The 23,057-nt window shown below is 41.1% G+C and overlaps 1 pseudogene; it reads right to left on the bottom strand.

Moving 5' to 3' along the window:
* Positions 1 to 926: 926 nt before the first annotated feature.
* LOC127927295 (zinc finger protein 420-like) lies at positions 927 to 18,594 on the bottom strand (annotated as a pseudogene).
* Positions 18,595 to 23,057: the final 4,463 nt, after the last annotated feature.

The following is a 23,057-nucleotide window of genomic DNA, read 5'->3' as shown; positions in this document are numbered from 1 at the left end:
CGTTATTTTGTTGTGCACTACGTCATCACGCTCAGCATTTTATCCACAATAAGTCTGATGGAAACATGCATATATTGTTTGAAGCAGATTGGAGAATATTCACATGAAAATCTGTCGCAAATTGCGTGGATATTGATCCAACACCTGCCGTATTTTCAAACCAGCCCACTTGGCAAAGAAGTCAATTGAACGTCTAGTTTCTATTTACATTTCTTTGAGTCCTTAACTAAAGTGAATTCAACAAGAAATCTACACAAAATGTCACCGTCATTGGATTTGGGTTGCAAGTTGGGTGAAACACAAAATGTCACCTGTCATTGGATTTAGGTTGCAAGTTGGGTGAAACACAAAATGTCACCTGTCATTGGATTTAGGTTGCAAGTTGGGTGAAACACAAAATGTCACCTGTCATTGGATTTAGGTTGCCAGTTGGGTGAAACACAAAATGTCACCTGTCATTGGATTTAGGTTGCCAGTTGGGTGAAACACTAAATGTCACCTGTCATTGGATTTAGGTTGCCAGTTGGGTGAAACACTAAATGTCACCTGTCATTGGATTTAGGTTGCCAGTTGGGTGAAACACTAAATGTCACCTGTCATTGGATTTAGGTTGCAAGTTGGGTGAAACACTAAATGTCACCTGTCATTGGATTTAGGTTGCCAGTTGGGTGAAAAATAAATATAAATACCTGATGTTGATGTCTTTTCACAAATCCAATCAGTTTTCCACATTGATCAAACATCACATGGAATTATTTTGTTGAAATGTGGAAACAAAGTTTATTCAACCAGTGGGAGGTTTGTAAAAGCCCTCGGGAAAGTCGAACGAAGAACTTTTCATTGAGAAAATGATGATGAAACAGCAATCTGTAGGAGAGTTGTGGTGGATATTATAAAATAAGGATCTGCTGGAGTCCAAGTCAAACCAAGATTCTTTATTTATTTTATTTAATCCGTGGGCGAGTCAGTGTACATTTTCATGTCATTAAATCATCAGTGGGCAAACGATGCAAAATGTTAACAATGGAACTAATGCATCACATCCAAATACCACTTGATTATCTGTAGTGCTGGAGGAATGACACACAGATAAACACAGAGTTGAAAAAAGGACCATTAGACACATGGAATCTGATTTACTCCGTATTCAATTAATATTTTCTAACAAAGACATACAAATATATTTTACAGTATATTTTTTTTACAATTGAATTTAATTTTATATGGTATAAGCAAGTAAACACATTCTCAGTCAACAATAGAAGACAATGGGAGCACTGTGTTCTCTGATGAACTTAAAGGTGATGTGAAATATCACACTAGGAGAAGTTATTTTTCTGTGGATTCTCACATGCCCTTTAAGTGACATTTGTAAGGTGTGTATTCGCTCCCGAGCTTTCAGCTTTCCTAACTCCGTAAAACTCTTTCCACACTGAGCGCGATGGTATGGCTTCTCCCCTGTGTGTATTTCGCTCATGATATTTCATGTTTCCTAACTGGTTAAAACTCTTTCCACAATGGGTGCAATGGTATGGCTTATCCCCTGTGTGAATTCGCTCATGAGATTGTAGGTTTCCTAACAAGCTAAAACTCTTTCCACACTTTGCGCAATGGAAAGGCTTCTCCCCTGTGTGTATTCTCTCATGTCTTTTCAGGTTTCCTAAATGGTTAAAACTCGTTCCACACAAGGCGCAATGGAAAGGCTTTGCTTCGGTGTGTGTCCTCTCATGTCTTTTCAGGCTTCCTAACTTGGTAAACTTAGTTCCACACTGGGAGCAGTGGTAAGGCTTATCCCCTGTGTGTATTTGTTCATGAGATTTCATGTTATCTAACTTGTTAAAACTCTTTCCACACTGTTCACAATGGTATGGCTTCTCCCCTGTGTGTATTCGCTCATGAGCAATTAGGCTTCCTAAGCGGTTAAAACTCTTTCCACAATGTGAGCAGTGGTAAGGCTTCTCCCCTGTGTGTATTCGGCTGTGAGCTTTCAGGCTTCCTAACTGGCTAAAACTCTTTCCACACTGGGAACAGTGGTAAGGCTTCTCCCCTGTGTGTATTCGCTCATGAGCTTTCAGGCTTCCTAACTTGATAAAACTCTTTCCACAATGGGAGCAGAGGTGTCGTCTTGCTGGTTTGGACATCTCTGGTTCCTCCAAGTTTGGTTTTCCTCCTGCCAAAGACAGTGTTTATTTAAAGAGAGACCAGAATGAAATCTCTACATGATAAAACTGCCTTGCTATGAGGTGTAATCCAAATCAGATCCCTCAATAACCTGAGGCCAGTTTTCAAACATTTCATAATTTAAAACAATCTTTGTGTGATTTTAAAACAAATCATGTTGAAGAGATTCCTGGTAATATAGTTACATTACTCATTCTGTTTCAGTAGTCATAACACAAAACACAGTTCTATCACACTCTAGACACAGACATAGCCGGATTCCTATCAAGCAGGTGGTTCTAAATATATAACTTTCATAGCTGTATGATACAGAATGCGATCTACACACTTCCTTCAACCTAAAATAAGTAAAGAAGTAATTTTGTGTGGAAGTCAAACACTTGTTTTTTTACATTGGAGACAGACACAAAGCACCTCAGTAACATCTCCCTGTTGTCTCAAGGGTTTGACACAATGCTGCACAACGCTGTTCACAAATGTTTAACATTTTGAATAATCACTAATGTCATGATATTTTGGGTAAAAATAATGAGATATTTGATGTATATAAAAGAACAATATTAATATTTTTTACCCCCATTTTCTCCCCAATTTTTGTCAATTGGTCATCAGTCTTGTCTCATCGCTGCAACTCCCGTACGGACTCGGGAGAGGCGAACGTCAAGAGCCAACCCGGAAGCCAGCCGCACCAAGGTGTCGGAGGAAACACCGTACACCTGGCAACCGTGTCAGCGCGCATGCGTCCGGCCCACCACAGGAGTCACTACAGTGCGATGGGACAAGGACCGACCGGCCAAAACCTCCCCCAGCCCGGATGACGCTGGGACAATTGTGCGTCACCTCATGGCTCTCCTGGTCGTGGCCGGCTGCGACACAGCTGGGTATTGAACCAGAATCGGTAGTAACGCAGCTAGCACTGCGATGCAGTGCCTTAGAACGCTGCGCCACTCGGGAGGCTGCATTTATATTTCTGTTCAGTCAAAAGTTTGGACACATCTACTCATTCAAGGGTTTTTCTTTATTTTTGCTATTTTCCACATTGTAGAATAATAGTGAAAACATCAAAACTATGAAATAACACGTATAGAATCATGTAGAAACCAAAAAATGTGAAATAAATCCAAATATATTATATATTTGAGCTTCTTCAATGTAGCCCCCCTTTGCCTTGATGACAGCTTTGCTCTTGGCATTCTGTCAACTTCACCTGAAATGCTTTTTTCAACAGTCTTGAAGGAGTTCCAACATATGCTGAGCACTTATTGGTTGCTTTCTTTCACTCTGTGGTCCAACTCATCCCAAACCATCTCAATTGGGTTGAGGTCGAGTGATTGTGGAGGCCAGGTCATCTGATGCAGCATTCAATCACTCTACTTGGTCAAATAGCCCTTACACAGCCTGGAGGTGTGTTTTGGGTCATTGTCCTGATGAAAAACAAATGATAGTCCCACTAAGCCCAAACCAGATGGAATGGCGTATGGCTGCAGAATGCTGTGGTAGCCAACCTGGTTAAGTGTGCCCTGACTTCTAAATAATTCACTGACAAGTGTCACCAGCAAAGCACCCTCACACCTCCTCCTCCATGATTCACGGTGGGAACCACACATGCGGAGATCCTCTAATTCACCTACTCTGCATCTCACAAAGACGTGGAGGTTGGAACCAAAAATGTCTCATTTGGATTCATCAGACCAAAGGACAGATTTCCACCGGTCTAATGTTAATTGGTCTAATGTTAATTGCTCGGTCTAATGTTAATTGCTCGTGTTTCTTTGCCCAACAAGGCTTTTCTTCTCATTGGTGTCCTTTAGTAGTGGTTTCTTTGCAGCAATTCAACCTTGAAGGCCTGATTCACACAGTCTCCTCTGAACAGTTGATGTTGAGATGTGTCTGTGAAGCATTTATTTTGGGCTGCAATTTCTGAGGCTGGCAACTCTAATGAACTTATCCTCTGCAGCAGAGGTAACTCTGGGTCTTCCTTTCCTGTGGCGGTTCTCATGAGAGCCAGTTTCATCATAGCGCTTGATGGTTTTGGCGACTGCACTTGAAGAAACTAAAAGTTCTTAACATTTTCCGAATTGACTGACCTTCATGTCTTAAAGTAATGATGGACTGTCGTTTCTCTTTGCTTACTTGAGCTGTTCTTGCCATAATCTGGACTTGGTCTTTTACCACATAGCCCTATCTTCAGTATACCACCCCTACCATGTCACAACACAACTGATTGGCTTAAACGCATTAAGAAGGAAATAAATTCCACAAATTAACTTTTAACAGGGCACATATGTTAATTGAAATGCATTCCAGGTGACTTCCCCATGAAGCTGGTTGAGAGAATGCCAAGAGTGTGCAAGGAGAAGGGTGGCTACTTTGAAGAATTTGTTTAACACTTTTTTGGCTACTATATGATTCCATATGTGATATTTCATAGTTGATGTCTTCACCATTATTCTACAATGTAGAAAATAGTAAAAAAATAAAGAAAAACCCTTGAATGAGAAGTTGTGTGTCCTAACTTTTGACTGGTAGTGTATATTGCCGAATCTGTGGGAAAGTCAACCTGAACATGTGTAACGGAGGTGAGAACGTGCCGTAAACTCACTCCACAGCTTGAAGCGTCACAGATGGAGCTGTCCAACTGGTACCTTTTCTATCGCTCCATCGGTTCATTGTCAAGGAGAGTGGTCACATGTGATGAGAAGCAGAGGATCACTAGTTTGAGCCCAGTATGGGGATAGTGGAGGAAACTAAACTGTTAGCAGCACACTGGCGTCGGTTACATATTAAATCAATAAAGTGAGTCATTTCCAAATGAAACCATGTTCTTTAAGGTCTATATGTTGGAGTTCAGGCTTTATTTGACCTGTTAGAGTAGGAAATTAAATTAATTTTGTCCATTACAGAGATGGAGGCCAAGTCTCACAAGAAATGCTTTTCATTCAATCATTTTGCATAGCTTTTAGAAAGGGCTTTGTTTTAAAAATACATATATTTGACATTTTTAACAAGTTCTGTAGATCAGATGTTAATGAAGCAATACAGGCCACATTGAAGTGTCTGGAGTTTATTTTGTATGTTCTACAGTCTAGTAAAGACAGGGGGGGTGTTGACTGGGACAGACAACGTAACATCCATAATGTTTTAAGGAAAAGTTTTTGTAAAACAAGCAGCTTTACAATGGATCATCTTGAAACTCTCTCTAAATCTAACTTTCATCAAGGTTTTATATGGTCTATTGGTTTCTCTCTTTTCATTGGCAGAATCCTTTTTCAGTGTTATGATATTCATAACATCCATATCCACCAGTCTATCTTCCTGTCAACTAACAGAACTCTGTTGGTTGTCCTGGTAACAGATACCAGTGGGCAGATCTATTGTATTTGTTCAAACTAAACTTCAGCACTTACTTTGATGAGTCAAATCTGATCCTTTCATCTCTTCTCCTCCTCTCACAGTTCCACTCAGCCCCGTTGTTTTCCTGCAGTCCACCAGCAGCACAGACAACCTCTTCATACCCAGCAGTAAGGTGCTACCAGGAGAGGCACGATACGGGGACTCCGGGAGGGAGGAAGGACTAGCGTTGTCCTGGTAACCATAAAGAGGGGACACAGACACATATCATTATGGATGCTGATGTCACTGTTGTCATGAAGTGCTTTACAGAAACCCAGCCCAGACCCCGATAGAGCAAGCTGTATGCTAGACCAGACCAAGCTGTACCATCTGGTGTTCTGATCTGGAGAGACTCTTCTCTGCCTCGTCAGCATCAGGATGTTGCTGAGGCTCCCCAGAGGATCCACAATTGTCATGTCTCTCTCCTGTGTGAACGACAACATCAAACAGATGGTAAACCTACGACCATCTATTACAATCATAGACATTCATATCTAAAAATGCCTCAAAAAGGGTCGTCCCACGAAATGGGTGCCTTTTACGTTTAAAAAAATATTTGAAGTAGAAATTACGCACCAATATTGAATTTTAAAAGCCTGTTGGCAGCCTAGTGGTTAGGTTGCAAGATCAACGGTTGCAAGATCGAATCCCAGAGCTGACAAGGTAAAAAAATCTGTTGTTTTGCCCCTGAACAAGGCAGTTAACCCACTGTTTCTAGGACCTCATTGAAAATAAGAATTAGTTCTTAACTGACTTGCCCAGTTAAATAAAGGTCAAATAAAATAAAAGATGAGGAGAACTTGAATGTAGACCACATGGAGAATTCAATACATCTAATTTAAGACCCCAAAATATATGTACTAATGACAGATTGACCCTTTAACAATTCCTACAGTACTGAACAACATGTTCAAGTGTAGAACTTCAGCAGAATGCCACTTAAAACCACACATTAGTTCAACAACGGCATAGATTGTGTCCCTGTTTAAGACAGTACTCACTGGTGTTAATCTGATATTCTGTCTCCTCCTCTTTCACTCCCAAGACGTCTTCCTTCTTCACCTTTATTGAGACAGCATCATCTTCCTCTCTAAAAGGTGCTTTCTCTTTTTCACTATAACATCTTCTTCTTTCCCAATAACATCCTCTTCTTCTTTCACTATAACAACCTCCTCTTCCTCCTTTTTCATTCTGAAAGATTCTTTCTCCTCTTCTTTACCAGGGGAGGAGTAGTTTAGTGAGCTCATGGTCAGGGATGTTATCTAGCTAGTTAGCATTAGCGACTAGCCTAGTGCTAACCTCAGTGACGTTATATTCAACACGTTTGCAAAATGAATGCAAATTAGGTTCAAATTAACCAGTTGAAACGTCACCAGAAAAGTGTTTAAAACACAGAGATTAGCTAATGTACAATAACATGGTCTAAAGCGTGAATCGTTCAGTTTTATGTTGTCTAGCAAGCTACCGAGGTGGTTGAAAGAGAAGCCGTGTTATTGTTCCTGACGAAGCGTCCCGTCCAGTCCATTATACGTCAAGCATGAAGCATCACCTGAAAGACGCTCATCGCCATCTGCTGGCTGGAGTGGGTAACGCAGTTTGGAAACAATAGTTACTACACTTTTTGTATTGGAAAGAACGTTATAATAATTTAACAATGAGCTGATATATTTTCTCTTACGTCTTACAAATAATACGTTCCTGTACACAGACGTAGACGCTTAATATGAATATGTGGATGACTAATAAATACATCTATGAATAGGTAGTGTGTTAATATACATTTGCTCTGTTCATTTTCACATTCGTTTTTATTAGATGTGACGACACTATTCCCTTAAAGCCACGCTCTATAAGATACAAATCATCCTGTAAACAACAGAACAAATGCATCACATGCAAATAGCACTTGATTATCTGTAGTGCTTTACACTGGGTAGACAAAACATTAAGAACACCTGCTCCTTCCATGACTTAGACTGACTAGATTAATTCAGGCTAAAGCTACGATCCCTTATTGATGTCACTAGTTAAATCCAATTCAATCAGTGTATATGAAGGGGAGGAGACAGGTTAAATAAGGATTTTTAGCCTCGAGACAATTGAGGCATGGATTGCGCATGTGTGCCATTCAGAGGATAAACGGGGTATGGTAATAGGAGCCAGGTGCTCCGGTTTGTGTCAAGAACTGCAACACTGCTGGGTTTTTTTAGCTCAACAGTTCCCCATGTGTACCAAGAATGGTCCACCACCCTAACAGTGGAGGTCAGTGCCCTTTAAGATGAGGGAGGACCATTTTGTTTATCATGAGCAACGCCTTATTTCTACTACAGCATGTTGGATGACTGTCATTCATATTCCATTCACCCTGTTCAATGTAACAACTGTCATTCATATCCCATTCACCCTGTTCAATGTAGCGTTTACAACTGTCATTCATATCCCATTCTCAGCGTTCAATGTAACAGATTTTAGACTCATTCTCAGATGTTCCCCATCATGAGGTAGCTACAACCTAGCCTATGAATGAAAGGTTAACACATACAGTATATCACAAAAGTTTTTTTTTTTTTTTTTTTTAATTGTGAAATATTAGGGGTGTACTCACTTTTGTTGCCAGCGGTTTAGACATTAATGGCTGTGTGTTGAGTTATTTTGAGGGGACAGCAAATTTACACTGTTTTACAAGCTGTACACTCACTACTTTACATTTTAGCCAAGTGTCATTTCTTCAGTGTTGTCACATGAAAAGATATACTCAAATATTTACAAAAATGTGAGGGGTGTACTCACTTTTGCGATATACTGTATATGCACACAGGTCGATGGAAACATTTCCATTCCGCCTTGCAGACTCTTTCTAGCATCTTGCTGAAATATAGGGTGTAACCATTAGTCAAACAGTTTCAAACAAGAGATTCTATTGGACAAATTCAGGTATGTTCATTCCGGTTTTGTTTCGTTTAAGTAACGTTTGTCAATAGAATCGGCGGGAATGAATACACCCCTGATCGCGTGTAAACATAGTTCACTTTCATTACAGACACGTTGTATTCCTTCTCTCCTCCTCTCACCTTCTCCCTTTGTTTCTGTACTTCAATGCACAACAAATCAGCTGTATGTCACCAAGAGAAAAAAACCTTTCCAAGCCAAACCATTTCATAACTGCTACACACAGCTTACATTGTTGTCACCATATTATCTAAAATAACATCATAGTCAACAGAGCTAATAGAACTAACTCATTAGTAAACCTGCTACAATCATGCAGTAAAGTCACAGTGTACAGTCAGTAAGCAGTTTAGCATTTTCCTTGGTGGGCCCCGGTGGCAATACATTTATAAAACCAAAAGCTTACCTTGACTTGGAAGAGTTCCAGTGTTGTGTTGGATAGTCATAGCCAGCTAGCTAACATAGCATCCCTCTGTTTGAGCAGGGTGTTTCAGTAGGCTAAACTAGATAGCTGCATTTGCTAGCTAAGTAAGTCAACATGTCAGTTCATGCTGCAAGAGCTCTGATAGGTTGGAGGATGTCCTCCGGAAGTTGTCATAATTACTGTGTAAGTCTATGGAAGCCTTGAGAACCATAAACCTCCTAGGTTTTGTATTGAAGTCAATGTACCCAGAGGAGGACGCAAAATAGTCTGTTTTAATCAATTATTTTGTGACATGATTATATTTACTACAGTTTTATCTAAAAAGGATAACTTTTGAAATGTATTACAATGTTTTTTTTCTGAAAATCACTGAGGAGGTTGGTGCTCCCCTTCCTCCTCTGAGGAGCCTCCACTGCACCCAAAGGACATCCAGCCAACTTGACACAATTGTGGGAAGCATTGGAGTCAACATGGGCCAGCATTCCTGTGGAAAGCTATCGACACCTTGTAGAGTCCATAACTCAATGAATTGAAGCTGTTCTGGGGGAGAAAGGGGAGGGTCCAACTCCATATTAGGAAGGTGTTCCAAATGTTTGGTATAATCAGTGGATATATCTGCCATTTAGCAGACACTTTTATCCAAAGTGATTTGCAGTCGTGTGCAAACACTTTACATATGGGTGGTCCCAGGAATCAAACCCACTACCCTGGTTTTACAAGCACCATACTCTACCAACTGAGCTCCAGGACCACAAGGAAAGACCAAGGAATGATGCCGATAAACACACACACACACACACACACACACAGCCTGAGTTTGAAAAAGGTAATCAAAGACCGTGACATTGAAACTGACATACTCCATATTTAGTTCAAATCAAATGTTATTTGTCACATCAATACAACAAGTGTAGACCTTACTGTGAAATGCTGAATACAACAAGTGTAGACCTTACTGTGAAATGCTGAATACAACAAGTGTAGACCTTACTGTGAAATGCTCACTGCGTGATTCGATCAATGGAGTGGCTGAGAATTGGACTTAACCAAAATCGATACTATTCTAAACCCTCTGCCTGCAAAGTTGTCGTTATTTTCCTTCAAGTTTCTGAAGAGGAAACAGCCCAGAAATGCCCTTGTCTGAGTACATTTGTCTACCACTATGTGTAGCTGTTAGAGATGATGCTAATGATCCACTATGTGTAGCTGTTAGAGATGATGCTAATGATCCACTATGTGTAGCTGTTAGAGATGATGCTAATGATCCACTATGTGTAGCTGTTAGAGATGATGCTAATGATCCACTATGTGTAGCTGTTAGCAATGATGCTAATGATCCACTATGTGTAGCTGTTAGCGATGATGCTAATGATCTACTATGTGTAGCTGTTAGCGATGATGCTAATGATCCACTATGTGTAGCTGTTAGAGATGATGCTAATGATCCACTATGTGTAGCTGTTAGAGATGATGCTAAGGATCCACTATGTGTAGCTGTTAGAGATGATGCTAATGATCCACTATGTGTAGCTGTTAGCGATGATGCTAATGATCCACTATGAGTAGCTGTTAGAGATGATGCTAATGATCCACTATGTGTAGCTGTTAGCGATGATGCTAATGATCCACTATGTGTAGCTGTTAGCGATGATGCTAATGATCCACTATGTGTAGCTGTTAGCGATGATGCTAATGATCCACTATGTGTAGCTGTTAGAGATGATGCTAATGATCCACTATGTGTAGCTGTTAGAGATGATGCTAAGGATCCACTATGTGTAGCTGTTAGAGATGATGCTAATGATCCACTATGTGTAGCTGTTAGCGATGATGCTAATGACAACCATCTTCTGGTTGATAGAAAAGCTTTCCCAAAAACCTTGTCAATTAAATGTTAACTACAAAGTAGTCTATGTCTCCCTGGCAGAATGATATATATATATATATAGAGAGAGAGAGAGAGAAGGTAATCAGGGAGGTAATGGAGTCCAGGTGAGTCTGATGACGAGCAGGTGTGCGTAACGATGATGACAGGTGTGCACCATAATGAGCAGCCAGACGACCTCGGGCCGGAGAGAGAGAGACACGTGACAACACGTTCTGTCCATGAAGGAATACATGATTGGCAGGATATAGAACACAAAACAAGAAAAAGGTAATTTTACCCCCATTAATAACCTTTTACTGCAGGGGGCTAAATCAGGGGCACGCCGAGAGTTGTCTTGGTAGTCTTAAACAAATCTACTGTGAAACAAAAGTATCCACATCACACACATGGCTATGGGATTTAAAAAATGAAGACAGCAGTACTGGGTCAGATATGGTTATTGCTGCATTGTCGGAACTAGAAGCACAAGCCTTTCGCTACACTCGCATTAACATCTGCTAACCATGTGTACGTGACCAATAACATCTGCCAACCATGTGTACGTGACCAATAACATCTACTAACCATGTGACAAATACAATTTGATTTATAGATTCCATGTATTTATATTTGAGTTTGCATCTCAATATGACGAGAGAGAGAGAGAGAGTCCCCGATTTCTTAAATACTACACATGTCCAGAAGGTTGGTTCTGACAAACGCTTTATCAAACACCATTACATGGATTTGTTTTGTTGAAATGACGTGGAAACAAAGTTAATTCAACCAGTGGGAGGCTTGTAAATGCCCCAGGAAAATAAAACAAAGAACTCTTCATTGAGACAATGATAAACAGCAATCCGTGGGAGAGTTGTGATGGATATTATAAAATAAGGATCTGCTGGAGTCCAAGTCAAACCAAGATTCTTTATTTCTGAGCTCAGAGAGAATAACAGAGTTACACAGCGCAGTGTAGACAGTCTGAATTGCTGAAGCATTGGGTGATTGGCAAATATCTTTTGTAGTTTCCTGTTCCTGGGAGGGACTTTATTCATACAAGGACGCAGGTGTGTAACGGCGTTCTTCGTTTGTCGAAAGAGAGTCGGACCGAAATGCAGCGTGTTTGTTACTCATGATCTTTAATGAATGAAAACGGAACGATACATTAAATAACTCAGTGTTGGTACAGGACGTGCAAGGCTAGGGATGTGCACAGGAGGCCTGGTGCGTGAGGCTGGCACCAACTTCACCAGCCGACTAACACGCACCTCAGGTTGAGTATGGAGCGCTAACTCAGGTGCTATCAAATCCCCGACACGATCCGTCAGACGAATATCGTATCTATAGCACCAAGCTAGCAACTCCCTCATTACTCTCCACTCCACTTTCCCCACTAACTCCTTCACAGTCTCTGCTTCGCTCACCTCTAACACGGGCTCTGGTCTCCTCCTTGGCTCCTCACGATAAACAAGGAGAGTTGGCTCAGGTCTATCTCCTGACTCAGCCATACTCTCCCTGAGCCCCCCCCATACATTTTTTGGGGTGACTTTCGGGTTTCGCTCTGCGCCGCCGTGTTTACCTTTTCGACTCCATTCGCCTATAGCCCTCCTCGCATTGTTCCAGCGAATCCCAGGCGGGCTCCTGCACTCTCTCTGGGTCGGCCGCCCACCTGTCCATTTCTTCCCACGTCGTATACTCCATACCTCTGCTGTCCATAACGTCCTCCCTTCGCTGTTCAAGCTGTCGCTGTCGCTGCCTGTTAACATGCTGCTCGGTCGGTGAGTGGTGGGGTGATTCTGTAACGGCGTTCTTCGTTTGTCGAAAGAGAGTCGGACCGAAATGCAGCGTGTTTGTTACTCATGATCTTTAATGAATGAAAACGGAACGATACATGAAATAACTCAATATAAAAACAACAAACGGAACGTGAAATCTAATTACAGCCTATCTGGTGAAAAAAACACAGAGACCGGAACAATCACCCACAAAATACAAAGCGAAACTCAGGCTACCTAAATACGGTTCCCAATCAGAGACAACAAGAATCACCTGACTCTGATTGAGAATCGCCTCAGGCAGCCAAGCCTACACAACACCCCAATCAGCCGCGATCCCAAACACTACAAACCCCAATACGAAAAAACAACATATAAACCCATGTAACACCCTGGCCTAATCAAACATACAACAAAAACACAAAATACAATGACCAAGGCGTGACAAGGTGCAGCTGGTTTGCAACGCAGGATGATATTCCCAGGAACAGGAGATTATAATAGGAGTTTCACAAGGTTAGTCACATACTCAGATATGTGGACACATACAATTAACAATTTGCATTACAGAGTCAGTGATACATTTAATTAAATCATCAGTGGGCCACAATGCAAATGTAAACAATGGAACAAATGCATCACATCCAAATATCACTTGATTATCTGACCATTTAAACACAAGGAATCTGATCTACTCTTTATTCAAACTGACATACTCCATATTCAATTCATGTTTTCTCCCCTGTGTGGACTCTCACATGTCTTTTAAGTGACTGTGATGAGTAATATGTCTTCCCACAGTCTGAGCATTTGTAAGGCTTCTCCCCTGTGTGTATTCGCTCATGAGCAATCAGGCTTCCTAACTCGCTAAATCTCTTTCCACACTGGGAGCAGCGGTAAGGCTTCTCCCCTGTGTGTATTCTCTCATGTTTTTTCTGATTACTTAAGTGGGTAAAACGCTTTCCACACTTGGAGCAGTGGTACGGCTTTTCTCCTGTATGCATTCTCTCGTGTATTTTCAGGCTCCATAATGTTGTAAAACTCTTTCCACACTGGGAGCAGTGGTACGGCTTTTCTCCTGTATGTATTCTCTCATGAATTTTCAGTGTCCCTATCGTTGTAAAACTCTTTCCACACCGGGAGCAATGGTAAGGCTTCTCACCTTTGTGTAATCTCTCAGGTCCTTTCAGGTCCCTTAACTGGTTACAACCGGTTCCAAACTGGGAACAGTGGTAAGGCTTCTCCCATGTGTGTATTCTCCCATGTTGCTTCAGGTGTCCTTTCTGGTTAAAACTCTTTCCACACTGAGAGCAGTGGTAAGGCTTCTCCCCTGTGTGTATTCTCTCATGTGTTTTCAGGTTACATAACAGGGTAAAAGTCTTTCCACACTGGGAGCAGAGGTAAGGTTTCTCCCCTGTGTGTATCCTCTCATGTTGTTTCAGATCCCTTAACCCGTTACAACCCGTTCCACACTGGGAGCAGTGGTAAGGCTTCTCCCCTGTGTGTATTTTCTCATGTTGGTTCAGGTGTCCTTTCTGGTTAAAACTCTTTCCACACTGGGAGCACTGGTGTCGTCTTGCTGGTTTGGACATACCTGGCTCTGGTTCCTCAGAGTCTGGTCTCTCTCCTGCCAAAAACAGATTGTTTATTTAAATAGACCTGAATGAAACCTCCACATGATAAAATATCCTTGCAACGAGGGAAAATCCTAATCAGATCCCTCAATAACCTATAGCCAGTATTAACAATCTTGTTGTGATTTTAAAACAAATTATGTTGTAGAGCTTCCTGGTAATTACTGACAATATGTTTACATTACTTATTTTATTAATACTGTTTTTACAAGTCAGAACACAAAAAAAAAACTAAACAGTTCTAGGACACTGAAGACACAGACGTCACTGGATTCCAATCGAGCAGGTGGTTCTGAATAAATAACCTTCATAGTTGTATGAATAGTTGTATGAACAGAATGCGACCTACACACTTCCTTGAACCTAAAATAAGTAAAGAAGTCATTTTATGTGAAAATCCAAAACATGTATTTACGTGGAAGGGTTTCGACACGCTATTTAAACGGCCCAATTCATTTAGACGTTAACACATTTTCAACACTTTGACTGTCACTGAAGTCACAACATTTTGGGTAAAGTAAAAAAATAAGGTGAAATATTTTTGGGAAATGTCCTAAAACTGTTAGTAACTATATATAGTACATCTATATATATATATAGCCATATTATAAAGTCTGAAAGGGCTTGGTCAGTCACATGAATTCACTATGACATCATCATATGTTCCTAAAACTGATAGTAACTATATATAGTACATCTGATAGTAACTATATATAGTACATCTGATAGTAACTATATATAGTACATCTGATAGTAACTATATATAGTACATCTGTTAGTAACTATATATAGTACATCTGTTAGTAACTATATATAGTACATCTGTTAGTAACTATATATAGTACATCTGATAGTAACTATATATAGTACATCTGATAGTAACTATATATAGTACATCTGATAGTAACTATATATAGTACATCTGATAGTAACTATATATAGTACATCTGATAGTAACTATATATAGTACATCTGATAGTAACTATATATAGTACATCTGATAGTAACTATATATAGTACATCTGATAGTAACTATATATTGCACATTCATTTATTTCACCTTTATTTAACCAGGTAGGCAAGTTGAGAACAAGTTCTCATTTACAATTGCGACCTGGCCAAGATAAAGCAAAGCAGTTCGACAGATACAACGACACAGAGTTACACGTGGAGTAAAACAAACATACAGTCAATAATACAGTATAAACAAGTCTATATACACGATGTGAGCAAATGAGGTGAGAAGGGAGGTAAAGGAAAAAAAGGCCATGGTGGCGAAATAAATACAATATAGCAAGTAAAACACTGGAATGGTAGTTTTGCAATGGAAGAATGTGCAAAGTAGAAATAAAAATAATGGGGTGCAAAGGAGCAAAATAAATTAATTAATTACAGTTGGGAAAGAGGTAGTTGTTTGGGCTAAATTATAGGTGGACTATGTACAGGTGCAGTAATCTGTGAGCTGCTCTGACAGTTGGTGCTTAAAGCTAGTGAGGGAGATAAGTGTTTCCAGTTTCAGAGATTTTTGTAGTTCATTCCAGTCATTGGCAGCAGAGAACTGGAAGGAGAGGCGGCCAAAGAAAGAATTGGTTTTGGGGGTGACTAGAGAGATATACCTGCTGGAGCGTGTGCTACAGGTGGGAGATGCTATGGTGACCAGCGAGCTGAGATAAGGGGGGACTTTACCTAGCAGGGTCTTGTAGATGACATGGAGCCAGTGGGTTTGGCGACGAGTATGAAGCGAGGGCCAGCCAACGAGAGCGTACAGGTCGCAATGGTGGGTAGTATATGGGGCTTTAGTGACAAAACGGATTGCACTGTGATAGACTGCATCCAATTTGTTGAGTAGGGTATTGGAGGCTATTTTGTAAATGACATCGCCAAAGTCGAGGATTGGTAGGATGGTCAGTTTTACCAGGGTATGTTTGGCAGCATGAGTGAAGGATGCTTTGTTGCGAAATAGGAAGCCAATTCTAGATTTAACTTTGGATTGGAGATGTTTGATATGGGTCTGGAAGGAGAGTTTACAGTCTAACCAGACACCTAAGTATTTGTAGTTGTCCACATATTCTAAGTCAGAGCCGTCCAAAGTAGTGATGTTGTACAGGCGGGTAGGTGCAGGTAGCGAAAAAGAAAAAAAAAGCATGCATTTAGTTTTACTTGTATTTAAGAGCAATTGGAGGCCAGGGAAGGAGAGTTGTAATGGCATTGAAGCTTGCCTGGAGGGTTGTTAACACAGTGTCCAAAGAAGGGCCAGAAGTACACAGAATGGTGTCGTCTGCGTAGAGGTGGATCAGAGAATCACCAGCAGCAAGAAAGAAGCAATACAGACCACATTGAAGTGTCAGGAGTTTAATTTGCGTTCTAGAGTCTTGTAAAGATAGGGACAAGCAATGTAACATCCATCATATTTTGAGAAAATGTTTTTGTAAAACATGCACCTTACATCAGATCATCTTGAAACTTTCTCTCTAAAGCTACCTTTCATCAAGGTTTTATATAGTCTATTGGTTTCTCTCTGAAGCTAACTTTCATCAAGGTTTTATATGGTCTATTGGTTTCTCTCTTTTCATTGGCAGAATCATTTTTCAGTGTTATGATATTCATAACATCCATATCCACCAGTCTATCTTCCTGTCAACTAACAGAACTCTGCTGGTTGTCCTGGTAACAGATACCAGTGGGCAGATCTGTTGTATTTGTTCAAACTAAACTACAGCACTTACTTTGATGTGTCAAATCTGATCCTTTCATCTCTTCTCCTCTCACAGTTCCACTCAGCCCCGTTGTTTTCCTGCAGTCCACCAGCAGCACAGACAACCTCTTCATACCCAGCAGTAAGGTGCTACCGGGAGAGGCACGACACATGGACTCCGGGAGGCTGGAAGGGCTAGTGTTGTCCTGGTAACCATAAAGAAGGGACACAGACATATATCATTATGGATGCTGATGTCACTGTTGTCATAAAGTGCTCTACAGAAACCCAGCCCAAGCTGATAAAGCAAGCTGTATGCTAGACCAGACCAAGCTGTATGCTAGACCAGACCAAGCTGTACCATCTGGTGTTCTGATCTGGAGAGACTCTTCTCTGCCTCGTCAGCATCAGGATGTTGTTGAGGCTCCCCAGAGGATCCACAATAGTCATGTCTCTCTCCTGTGTTAACGAGAACATCAAACAGATGGTAAACTTATGATCTTCTAATGCAATCACAGTCTTACAAGAGGCATGAATATGTCTAAAAAGGGCCTAAAATGGCCACTTTCATTATGATTTTATAAAATAGTGTGATGCAAATGTAAAATGGTGCCTTTGCTTTGATATTTTAAGTAGAAATTACACAGCAGTGTTGAATTTTATATTAGATGCACTTTAATAAATCTAATTCAATAAATCTAATTTAAATCTCCCAAAAACACATGTACCAATGGCAGATTGAACTAACAATTTATACAGTACTGAACAACATATTCAAGTGTAGAACTTCTGTAGAATGCCCCCCTTCAACAACGGCATAGTTTGTGCCCCTGTTTAAGACAGTACTCACGGGTGTTAATCGGATCTTCTGTCTCCTCTTCTTTCACTCCCAAAACGTCTTCCTTCTTCACCTTTGAGACAGCATCCTCTTCCTCTCTAAAAGCTTCTTCCTCTTCTTTCATTATAACAGCCTCCTCTTCTTTTATCATTCTGAAAGATTCTTCCTCTCTTTTCATTGTAATATCCTCCTCTTCTTTTATCATTCTGAAAGCTTCTTCCTCTCTTTTCACTGTAATATCCTCCTCTTCTTTTATCATTCTGAAAGCTTCTTCCTCGCTTTTCACTGTAACACCCTCCTCTTCTTCCACCACAATGTTCAGTCCCAGAGCTTCTTTCTCCATAGAGTAGACATCTTCTTTAGCAGGGGAGGAGTAGTTTAGTGAGCTCATGGTTAGGGATAGTTAGTCAGCATTAGCGACAAGCCTAGTGCTAACCTCAGTATCAATCTTTAACACGTTTGCAAATTAAGTTGACCAGTTGATCCGTCAACAGAAATGTGTTTAAAACACAGATTAGCTAATGTACACAAACATGGTCGAAAGGGAGGAGAAGTTTAGTGAGCTAATGGTCAGGGATGTTAGTTAGCAAGTTAGGTAGCATTAGCGACTAGCCTAGTCTCTATCAATCTTTAACAAGTTTGCAAATTGAACAAGCACATTAGGTTAAAGTTAACCATTAGATAAGTCAACCGAAATTTGTTTAAAACACTGAGATTAGCTAATGTACATTAACATGGTCTAAATAATCAATCTTTCAGTTTTATGTTGGCTAGCAGGCTACCGAGGTGGTTGAAAGAGTAGCCGTGTTGTTGTTCCTGAAGAAGTGTCCCGTCCAGTTAATTATACGTCATGCAAGACGCATATCGCCATCTGCTGGCTGGAGTGGGTAACGCATTTTGGAAACAATAGTTACTACACTTTTTGTATTGGAAATAAAGTCATAATAATTTAACAATAAACTGATATATTTTCACTCACGTGTTAGAACTAATAAGATTTGATTTAATAATTTCCTGTACACAGACGTAGATCTTAATATGAATATGTGGATGATGAATAAATACATCTATGAATAGGTAGTGTGTTAATACACATTTTCTCTGTTCATTTTTCACATTCGTTTTTATCTCGATGTTACCATACTATTCCCTTAAAACCAGATAGCACTTGATTATCTGTAGTGCTATACACTGAGTATACAAAACATTAAGAACACCTGCTCCTTCCATGACTTAGACTGACTAGATTAATTCAGGCTAAAGATACGATCCCTTATTGATGTCAGTAGTTAAATCCAATTCAATCAGTGTAGATGAAGGGGGGACAGGTTAAATAAGGATTTTTAAGCCTTGAGACAAATGAGACATGGACTGTGCATGTGTGCCATTCAGAGGGTGAATTGGGAAGACAAAATATTTAAGTGCCTTTGAACGGGGTATGGTAGTAGGTGCCAGGCGCACCGGTTTGTGTCAAGAACTGCAACACTGCTGGGGTTTTTTCCCAAGTGTAGAAAGAATGGTCCACCACAAACTGTGGCGGTCAGTGCCGTTTAAGATGAGGGAGGACCATTTTGTTTTTCATGAGCATGGCCTTTTTTCTACAACAGCACGTTGGATGACTGTCATTCATATTCCATTCACCCTGTTCAATGTAACAGCGATAGTTACAACTGTCATTCATATTCCATTCACCCTGTTCAATGTAACAGCGATAGTTACAACTGTCATTCATATTCCATTCACCCTGTTCAATGTAACAGCGATAGTTACAACTGTCATTCATATTCCATTCACCCTGTTCAATGTAACAGCGATAGTTACAACTGTCATTCATATTCCATTCACCCTGTTCAATGTAACAGCGATAGTTACAACTGTCATTCATATTCCATTCACCCTGTTCAATGTAACAGCGATAGTTACAACTGTCATTCATATTCCATTCACCCTGTTCAATGTAACAGCGATAGTTACAACTGTCATTCATATTCCATTCACCCTGTTCAACGTAACAGCGATAGTTACAACTGTCATTCATATTCCATTCACCCTGTTCAATGTAACAGCGATAGTTACAACTGTCATTCATATTCCATTCACCCTGTTCAATGTAACAGCGATAGGTTTAGGCTACTACATGATTCTCAAATGTTCCCTTTACAAATCATGAGGTTGCTACAACCTACACTATGAATGAAGTTTACAACGTAGGTGCACACAGGTCAGTGACGGTGACACATTCAATACCACCTTGCATACTCTTGCCTGCATCTCCTTCTGTAGCTCAGTTGGTAGAGCATGGCGCTTGTAACGCCAGGGTAGTGGGTTCGATTCCCGGGACCACCCATACGTAGAATGTATGCACACATGACTGTAAGTCGCTTTGGATAAAAGCGTCTGCTAAATGGCATATATATATATAGTGGGTAATCATTAATCTTCTTCAGGCAGAAGTTTGCATCCTGTAGCTCCAACTCCAAAAAGTTCTGGGACACTGTGAAGTCCATGGAGAACAAGAGCACCTCCTCCCAGCTGCCCACTGCACTGAGGCTAGGGAACACGGTCACCACCGACAAATCCATGATTATCGAAAACTTCAACAAGCATTTCTCAACGGCTGGCCATGCCTTCCGCCTGGCTACTACTACCTCGGCCAACAGCTCCGGCTCCTCGCTCAAGCCTCTCCAGGTTCTCCTTTACCCAAATCCAGATAGCAGATGTTCTGAAAGAGCTGCAAAACCTGGACCCGTATAAATCAGCTGGGCTTGACAATCTGGACCCTCTATTTCTGAAACTATCTGCCGCCATTGTCGCAACCCCTATTACCAGCCTGTTCAACCTCTCTTTCATATCGTCTGAGATCCCCAAGGATTGGAAAGCTGCCGCAGTCATCCCCCTCTTCAAAGGGGGAGACACCCTGGACCCAAACTGTTACAGACCTATATCCATTCTGCCCTGCCTATCTAAGGTCTTCGAAAGCCAAGTCAACAAACAGGTCACTGACCATCTCGAATCCCACCGTACCTTCTCCGCTATGCAAACTGGTTTCCGAGCCGGTCACACCTCAGCCACACTCAAGGTACTAAACGACATCATAACCGCCATCGATAAAAGACAGTACTGTGCAGCCGTCTTCATCGACCTTGCCAAGGCTTTCGACTCTGTCAATCACCATATTCTTATCGGCAGACTCAGTAGCCTCGGTTTTTCGGATGACTGCCTTGCCTGGTTCACCAATTACTTTGCAGACAGAGTTCAGTGTGTCAAATCGGAGGGCATGCTGTCCGGTCCTCTGGCAGTCTCTATGGGGGTGCCACAGGGTTCAATTCTCGGGCCGACTCTTTTCTCTGTATATATCAATGATGTTGCTCTTGCTGCGGGCGATTCCCTGATCCACCTCTACGCAGACGACACCATTCTATATACTTTCGGCCCGTCATTGGACACTGTGCTATCTAACCTCCAAACGAGCTTCAATGCCATACAACACTCCTTCCGTGGCCTCCAACTGCTCTTAAACGCTAGTAAAACCAAATGCATGCTTTTCAACCGATCGCTGCCTGCACCCGCATGCCCGACTAGCATCACCACACTGGATGGTTCCGACCTTGAATATGTGGACACCTATAAGTACCTAGGTGTCTGGCTAGACTGCAAACTCTCCTTCCAGACCCATATCAAACATCTCCAATCGAAAATGAAATCAAGAGTCGGCTTTCTATTCCGCAACAAAGCCTCCTTCACTCACGCTGCCAAGCTTACCCTAGTAAAACTGACTATCCTACCAATCCTCGACTTCGGCGATGTCATCTACAAAATTGCTTCCAACACTCTACTCAGCAAACTGGATGCAGTTTATCACAGTGCCATCCGTTTTGTCACTAAAGCGCCTTATACTACCCACCACTGCGACTTGTATGCTCTAGTCGGCTGGCCCTCGCTACATATTCGTCGCCAGACCCACGGTCTCCAGGTCATCTACAAGGCCATGCTAGGTAAAGCTCCGCCTTATCTCAGTTCACTGGTCACGATGGCAACACCCATCCGTAGCACGCGCTCCAGCAGGTGTATCTCACTGATCATCCCTAAAGCCAACACCTCATTTGGCCACCTTTCGTTCCAGTACTCTGCTGCCTGTGACTGGAACGAATTGCAAAAATCACTGAAGTTGGAGACTTTTATCTCCCTCACCAACTTCAAACATCAGCTATCTGAGCAGCTAACCGATCGCTGCAGCTGTACATAATCTATTGGTAAATAGCCCACCCATTTTCACCTACCTCATCCCCACAGTTTTTATTTATTTACTTTTCTGCTCTTTTGCACACCAACATCTCTACCTGTACATGATCATCTGATCATTTATCACTCCAGTGTTAATCTGCAATATTGTAATTATTCGCCTACCTCCTCATGCCTTTTGCACACATTGTATATAGACTCCCCTTTTTTTTCTACTGTGTTATTGACTTGTTAATTGTTTACTCCATGTGTAACTCTGTGTTGTCTGTTCACACTGCTATGCTTTATCTTGGCCAGGTCGCAGTTGCAAATGAGAACTTGTTCTCAACTAGCCTACCTGGTTAAATAAAGGTGAAATAAAAAATCCAGCAGTTGCAAACAAGAGTTTCTATTGGACAAATTCAGGTATATTGTAACCCTGTTTTGTTCCGTTTAAGAAACTTTGTCAACAACAATTGGCACATGAATACACCGCTGATCACACGTGAACACAGTTCACTTTCATAACAGCCACGTTGTTTTCCTTCTCATGCCAAGCTGCACCATCTGGTGTTCTGATCTGTAGAGACTCTTCTCTGACTCGTCAGCTTCAGGATGTCGTTGAGGCTCCCCAGAGGATCCATGATAGTCGTGTCTCTCTCCTGTGTGAATGAGAACATCAAACAGATGGTAAACTTATGATCTTCTATTACAATCACAGGGTCTTACATGAGGTATTAATATGTCTAAAAAATGACCTAAATTGACCACATTAATTGTGCTTTTTAAAAAAAATCTTGTTTGTGATTGATTCAATGTAAAAGTCTCGTTCCACAAAATGGGTTCCTTTTACGTCCCTGTGATATTTTAAGTAGAAATTACATTTTAAAAGCCTGTTATATTAGATCAAGTGCACTTTAATATAGACCACGTGGGGAATTCAATCAAAATAATTTACAAGTCCTAAAAATATGTACCAATGGCAGATTGGCCCTTAAACAATTCCGACAGTGTAGAACTTCAGTAGAATGTCCCTTTGAAACACCACATTAGTTCAACAACTGCATTGTGCCCCCTCTC

Source organism: Oncorhynchus keta, unplaced genomic scaffold, assembly GCF_023373465.1.
Source record: "Oncorhynchus keta strain PuntledgeMale-10-30-2019 unplaced genomic scaffold, Oket_V2 Un_scaffold_11504_pilon_pilon, whole genome shotgun sequence".
NCBI lineage: Eukaryota > Metazoa > Chordata > Actinopteri > Salmoniformes > Salmonidae > Oncorhynchus > Oncorhynchus keta.
The sequence above is the reverse complement of the archived record's forward strand: the minus strand, read 5'-3'. Positions and strand labels throughout refer to the sequence as shown.